The sequence below is a fragment of the Hipposideros armiger genome, unplaced genomic scaffold, assembly GCF_001890085.2.
Source record: "Hipposideros armiger isolate ML-2016 unplaced genomic scaffold, ASM189008v1 scaffold_130, whole genome shotgun sequence".
Lineage (NCBI taxonomy): Eukaryota > Metazoa > Chordata > Mammalia > Chiroptera > Hipposideridae > Hipposideros > Hipposideros armiger.
Window position 1 is genome coordinate 1,129,240 of NW_017731480.1, and position 7,250 is coordinate 1,136,489.

At 37.6% G+C, this 7,250-nt stretch overlaps 1 pseudogene; it reads right to left on the minus strand.

Moving 5' to 3' along the window:
• Positions 1–914: 914 nt before the first annotated feature.
• LOC109386233 (40S ribosomal protein SA-like) lies at positions 915–1,691 on the minus strand (annotated as a pseudogene).
• Between the last annotated feature and the right edge of the window lie 5,559 nt (positions 1,692–7,250).

A 7,250-nucleotide genomic window follows, 5' to 3' on the forward strand; every position in this document is an offset into this window, starting at 1 on the left:
TGATTTTCTTCATGAAAGACTGTCTGGTAGCTGAGAGGCAGCATAATAAGTGAGAAAGAGCTTAAATTTTGAAGTTGGAACCAAGCTGTGCTACTTACTACCCATGAGGCCTTGGGAAAGTAGCTCCACTTGTTTGAGCTTCTAGTTCTACCCACGTTGTAGTTTATGTGAGATTTAAAAGTAATGACAACTGTGTAAATGCTGGCGCATAGTAGGTGCTCAATACATGTTAGTTTCTTACCTTAACCTTTGTTCTTTTCTTCTTATACAGTGTCTTCACCATGTGTAAATGCCCATTTACTCTGTTATGGATAACAAGGATGTCATTAAAGTTGAAGAAAATAGCAGCTAAAGAATCTGCCTTTGTTTTGCATAACTTTATAGTCTTCTAATCAGTCAAATAGAGCCAGCAAATAATAATGATTGTCTAGTGGTTTGCAACTACTTTCTTATTGTAATGTGCTTTTAAAAAATGAGTATCATTAACAATGAGTACCCAAGCCAAATGACTTTTCCTTCTTTAATATACTTTTCATGAAACACTGTTGGAGACAATTTGTAAGAAACCTTAACTTTTAGATAACAAACTAAAGGAAAATTAAAACGCAGACAAATAAAAACTAGACATAGGGATCAGAAAAGTGGCATAGGTCCTGTAACATGCTACAATAGATAAAGAGGACAAACATTGGAAAGGTAAGAAAGATCCCCTTTAATATACATTTTTTTAAATTATAGAAACTGTTTATTTTCTGTCAACCTTATTTTCATTTTCTGTTTAAGTGTCAGTGGAAAAAGAGCTTAAGACCACTTAGTGGCTGTTCCTACCCATTCAGCAGCGTGAGTGCTGGGAGCTTGCAGGCCAGTCAGTTCTCAGCAGCAGGCGGAGGGCTTCCGTTGTCAGTAGGCAACTACTAAATAGGCACAGAGGGCACCTGTGTGCCTCCAGACCAGCTTGTGACCTCAGGCTGAGTAGCAGTGAAATCTGCCAGAGCAGACCTGAAATTCCTTTCATGGTCACAGCCTTTTCAGCAGCAGCCTGCTCTTCCTTTTCAGTCCCATCAGGATCTCTGTAGAAGTAGAGATTGGTAAGGACCTCCCACGGATGCTCACGGGAGATGGTGCCACGCATGCTCAGAACCTCCTAGGCTGCACCAGCATCCACCACCTCAGACCCACTGAGTCACCTCTTCTGTGGTACCCCTGGATGGCAACGTCCACAGAGTGCAGAGGAGAGTCTGTTACACGGAACAAGGGTCGGCGGGTTAACTTTAAAGCCGCTGTGAGAGGCTGGTGGTCAGCTCTGGGATCACTAACCAATGGAAGACATGGCTCCCGGAAGGCTGCCTGAATCCCTTAGTGAAGGTCTCGGGCGAGAAGTGGCCCTCAATCGGAGTGGCTCCAGTGGCAGCTGCAGCAAGCTTCAGCACAGCTCGTTAGCTGGTGCTCCTGGACGAGATATGACACTGACATCAGCGCGGGGGTTGGGGTGGGGTGGGGGGGACTCCAATGGCAACAATGGTACGAACTGCCAGCAGGACGCTTTTCCCTCCCAGGTGCTCTTCAGATTTATGAGGTAAGGCCATCACTTTTCCTTTTGTAGACGACTGTTCCATTTGGAAATCAAAGTTGGTGCCACCTAAGTGGGATCCTGCTGCAAGGAATTTGAGGGCATCAAGGGCTCTGGACATTGTAACAGTTTCCCTTTAAGTTACGGTGGGAGCCTTTCTCTTGTTAGCACAGGAAGACCCCTTTAACTTTGTCATGCTTATTTTATCTGTCATAATAAAAAGATGAGTAATTTAAAAGTCTTTTTTTGGGGCAGTGCTTTGAAAGGGAATGAACAGTATTTTAGCGATAAGCTAATATCTAAAATCTAATTTCACTTGAAATTATTTTTGTTATGTGAAGAGTTATATTTGCAGAGAATACAACTTGTCCATTGAAATATGTCAGTTATTAGGCAGTGAAATAAAGCAATGCTGCCATTATTTAGTATTCAGAACTAACAGATGACAGCCGATTCTTTTAACAAACATGAATTTTGGTAAGACTTGCCTGCCAATTCACAAGTAAAGCTCAATGAATGAACACTGGAAAATGTACTATTGACCATAAAACCTTTAAGATGTAAACATTTTAGACATTATATTCCATCCATCCATCCATCCCATGCTTTTATCTTAAAAAAAATAACTAATTAAATTTTCTATGCTTCTTCACAAAAACCTGATTTTCCAAGCAAAGTTACTATATATATATATATTTTTTTCTATTGAGAAACTTATATGGGACATAGGGCAAGATCCCAAACAACTTCTCTTTAAATATAGTATGGATAAATGTCTAGGCAGTAGAAATGAGACAGATAAGTTGTTAATTTGTAACACCTGTTGATAGCTATTTTAAAATGGTTTGCTTCTAAAATTTCCTTGTGTAGTTTAAAATTCCATATAATTGCTTAAACCCATATAAAATGAAGATACCTTGTTGTAGCATATGTTGAAAGCAATGTCATTGATGATATGGAGACACATGGACTAAATGATAGTAATAATTGGGAAATTTTAAGCTATAGAACATGTTCCCTGAGTTTTGATTAATGGACCAATTTTAAACTGGAGTGGTATCTCCAGTAACATGTCAAAAATGCCTATCCTAGATACTTTTCCCTCAAAGTTCATATGAATAATTTGAACAAAAACTTAGGCAGACAGGTCATGTTGTAGAAGATGCAGAACTGTGAGAAGTATGTTAAAACATTGGGCCCATTTAATCAATGTAGGACAAAATCAACACAATAAAGTTTAACAATTACACACACACACACACACACACACACACACACATCCAACCAAAATATAAGATACGTTTGTATGTAGTCTCACATTTTGGTTAACAATATCAACTGGAAGTATATAAGATTATCTCCTTTTTAATAACACCTAGTAAGCTCTATCTTAATAAAAACTGAGAACAGAGCAACATTTATGAATAAACATATTTGTTATAAAGTTGTTTATAATAGTGAATTATTTAAAATAAGTAAATGTCCAAATAAGAAGATCAGTTACTATCATCACGATACATTCACATGATGGAATATCATGCATTCATCAAAATCAAACTATGAAGGGATGAGATTCCAACTACATGGTAAGATGTTTCTGTATTAATGCTAAAACTCAGAATACTAACTGGATGATTATTAATCTATATAAATAATTAAAATGCTATTCAAAAAATTTTCAACAGACACACAGCAAATACTATCTTTGTCTTTCTACTACATGCTATCTCTTAATTCTACTTCTGTTTAATTTTTATACTGAATATATATTTTTTATAATTATATAAATATTTATAAGAATTTATTAAAATACAGCTAACATACAATATTATATTAGTTTCAGGTATACACCAAAGTTATTCAACATTTATATACCTAAAGAAGTGATCACCATGGTAAGTCCAGCAACCATCTAACACTGTATCAAGCTTTCACAGTTTATTGACTATATTTCCTATGCTGTTCATTAGATTTCCATGACTTATTTCTTTTGTACCTGGAAATTTGAACCTCTTGTTTCTCTTTGCCTTTTTCCCCTTTAAAAATTTTTTCAATTAGAATTGGCATTCAGTATTATTTTATATTAATTTCAGGTGTACAACAGAGTGGTCAGACATTTATATTATATAACATAATATAAAAAGTGATCCCCTTGACTAGTCTAGTACCCACCTAGCACTGTTATTACCATATTGTTGACTATAGTCCCTGTGCTTTATTTACATCACCATGACTATTTTGTAACTACCAATTTGTACTTCTTAATCTCTTCAACTTTTTCATTCATCCCCCCACTCCTCCCATCTTATCACCCTGATAAATCTATTACCCATCTGACACCATACATAGTTATTACAATATTATTGACTATATTCCTTATGCTATGCCCTACATCTCCATGACTACTGTGTGATTACTGATTGGTACTTCTTAATCCCCTCTCCCCTTCACTGATCTCCCCAACTCCCTCTTATCTGGTAACCATCAAAATGTTGAATTTGTTTCTGTTTTGTTTTGTTTATTTTGTTCCTTAGATTCCACATATAAGCAAAATCACATTGCAATTGTCTTTCTCTGTCTGACATAACTCCTTTCAGCACAATACCCTCTAGGTCCATTTATGCTGCTGCAGATGGCAAGAACCCATTCTCTTCCATGGCTGAGCAACTGCGTCGAAGGAGCAAGCCACAAACTGAGGTCGGATGTCACTAGTGCTAGGCTTAGGGCTGCTCAGCAAGAAGTATAGGACATGTCAAGTCCTGATACTGCTTGTTTGGTTTTTGTGAGCCTTTGAGAGATTTTAAGAAAGTCTGCAGAATGAGCCCAGACAGGCTGTTTATCTGGAAAAGCCACTGGAAGTGGCTTTGGTGTGCCTGAAAGTTGGATGGGGTGGGGTCTCAGGGAATCACCAGGGCCAGGTGGAAGAAAGGTGTTTGTCAGGTTAACTGGAGACTCAGATATGGTGGCAGACTGCGTTTGCATGCCCTGGAGTGGGAGGGCTCAACAAAGAAATAATAGCTTCCTCCAGCCCCTCCATCTAAGTGAAAGCTGTCCCTCCAGGCCTCGCTCTCAAGCCAAACAACTCAGTTTCTCCCTGTATGTCCCTAGCACCTTTTCAAGCTGCAGCCCTGGTGCTGGAGATCTGAGTGAGTGTGTCCATCAGTGAGTAAGGTGATGCATGGGCCCTTTAAGAAGAGCTCCTGAGACTGCAGCTGCTCTCCATTTCACCCATCCATAATCTCCATTGGTTTGCACAGCCAGAGGTCATGGGGTCTTCTTTCCCCCTAGTAGAACCCTGGACTGGGGACCCTGGGTTGGAGCTGTTAACCCTTGCTCCTCAGGAGGGATCTCTGCAGCCAAGATATCTCTCCAGATTTTTCATGGTCACACGCAGGTGTGAGACCAGCTAGCTCTGCATCTCAGCTCCTACCAGTATCGAGGTGGCTTCTTCTGTATATCTTTGGTTTTAGGGCTTTGGTTAAGTTAGACTTTAGGCAATTCTAAATGATGGTTGTTCTGTTGTTAAGTTGTAATTTTGATATGGTCATGAGAGGAGGCAAACACAGCATTTACCTACTCTACCATCTTGACCAGAAATCTCTGACTAAATTTAAATGAATTGCAGAACTAATAGATTGAGGATGCCTGGCTTGAAAGCAGTTAATGCTCATAGCTAATGAAAGCCATAGTTTGTTAAAAATCTGTCCTTTACATACTTTAATCTCACTTAATTCTTACAACAAACTTTAATTCACTTAAGCCTCACAACAGCTGTAGAAGGTATGTACCATCATCTTTATTTTAAAATGTAAGCTTAAAGGCCACATTATTAGTGTATGGTAGAAGTCATGCTCTGAAAAATTAAAGATGAGCTCACAGTGGAATTAATAACCTCATAAGTTATGATAAGTAGATAATATACTCGAATGTAAAGTACTTGTCTCAGTATTAACAAGGAGAACGCTCTTCTGATTAGCTGCACACACAGATGCACATACACACACAAACAAAGGTGATGGTGGTTGTGGGGGGGCTGTCATGGTCATCTCACAATATTTAAATAGTTGTATGGAAAAGAAAGAATACTGTGTGTGTGTGTGTGTGTGTGTGTGTGTGTGTGTGTGTGTGTGGTTTCAAAGGTTTGAACAGGACAAACATGGTGGAAATTACTGAATGTAGATTTCCACTTAATATAGAGTTGCTAAGATATTGGCTTATTTAGCTCTCTATTCCTAGAAGTATTAAAATAATCTGAATGATCATGTATCAGAAATATTTTTAAGAGAGATTTATGTTGAGTGAAGGTTTTTATTAGGTCTTCCATTTATGTAAAGCTCTGGAATTCTTTATAACCCCAAGGTTTTATAATTCAGTTATATTTTATCTTCCTTAATTCTTAATTATTTTTCCATGTTCTTCACACATCCTATTAATAAGTGTATTTTATCCCCTACTGCTTTATTTCAATGTAGGTACTTGATATTGGAACCAAATGATGGTTCTTTTCACTTTCACAGCAAGAAACATTTTAACATTATTGTAGTTGGGGTTTCAAGTGTCCAGTACAAACAAATCTGAGATTTAGATGAACCTGATAAGATGAATGTTGTCCAAAGAAATCAAATATGATCTCCTTTCCATGAGATGGGGCAAGTGGTGTCTCAGAGGACTGGTCTGGGCAATGACTTTGAATTTGGAGCCAAAGGAGGCGGAGACAATTAGCAGAGGCAAATATTAGGGGTTTCCAAGGTCAGTACACAAGGTAAACAATCTGGGAACAGTAGCCAAAACCAAATGGAACAAAACAGGGAGGGTGAACTAATTCTCAAAGCCAAGAGGGTAGAAAGCAAGAGCAGAGGATTTTTGAAATGGCTTAGAGCAATGGAATACAGGCAAGACTGGAGAAATTCTCTAATCTGGATTTTAGATTATGCCATATCCACAGCCTCAGTGAGTGTGGCAGCGACCAGGAGGGGCAGGCACGAGAGTTCACACTAAATTGATATCCTCAGGCAACATTAATTTATTAAAAATATTTAATGAATGCATCTATGAACAAAGCATTTTGCTAAGTACAATGAAAAAATTAAAAGAAATTATAAGCATGGACTTTGTTCTCAAAGAGCTTACTTTCTAATGGAGTGGAAAGATAAGTGGAAATATAATAAAAAGGTGCAAACATATATGTCATATATAAATTAAGTGATAGGAGAAAATAGACTTATTTATTGCTTGGGTAGGTAAATATGTAAGCAGGCAGATATGAGAGGAAGAATGGAAGTAATCCAGGAAGAAAACATCTCTAAAACTTCCTAATCACACTAATTTTAAGCTTTCTAGTTCAGTGCCATACTACTCTCAAATTGACTTTAACTTGTGAAAAGAAATATACAAAATAGTATTTCATAACGCTTTAGTGTTAGGAGGCAATCAACAAATCTATGCCCTCTGCATGAAGTTACTGCAAACCAGAGTGGTTGAAGAACTTGCCCAAATCATACAGCAGTTCTGTTTATTCAAGTTCTATTTGTCTAATTAATAGGCATTCACAGGAAATGATTGTTCATGTGAGTCTGTATTAACTAGTGGTAAACCACTTTTTGTTAAGCATTTTTACATCCTCATTAAATTATACATGAGTGAGTTTGATAAATTTGTTTTTGTTCAACAGCTGAAAGCA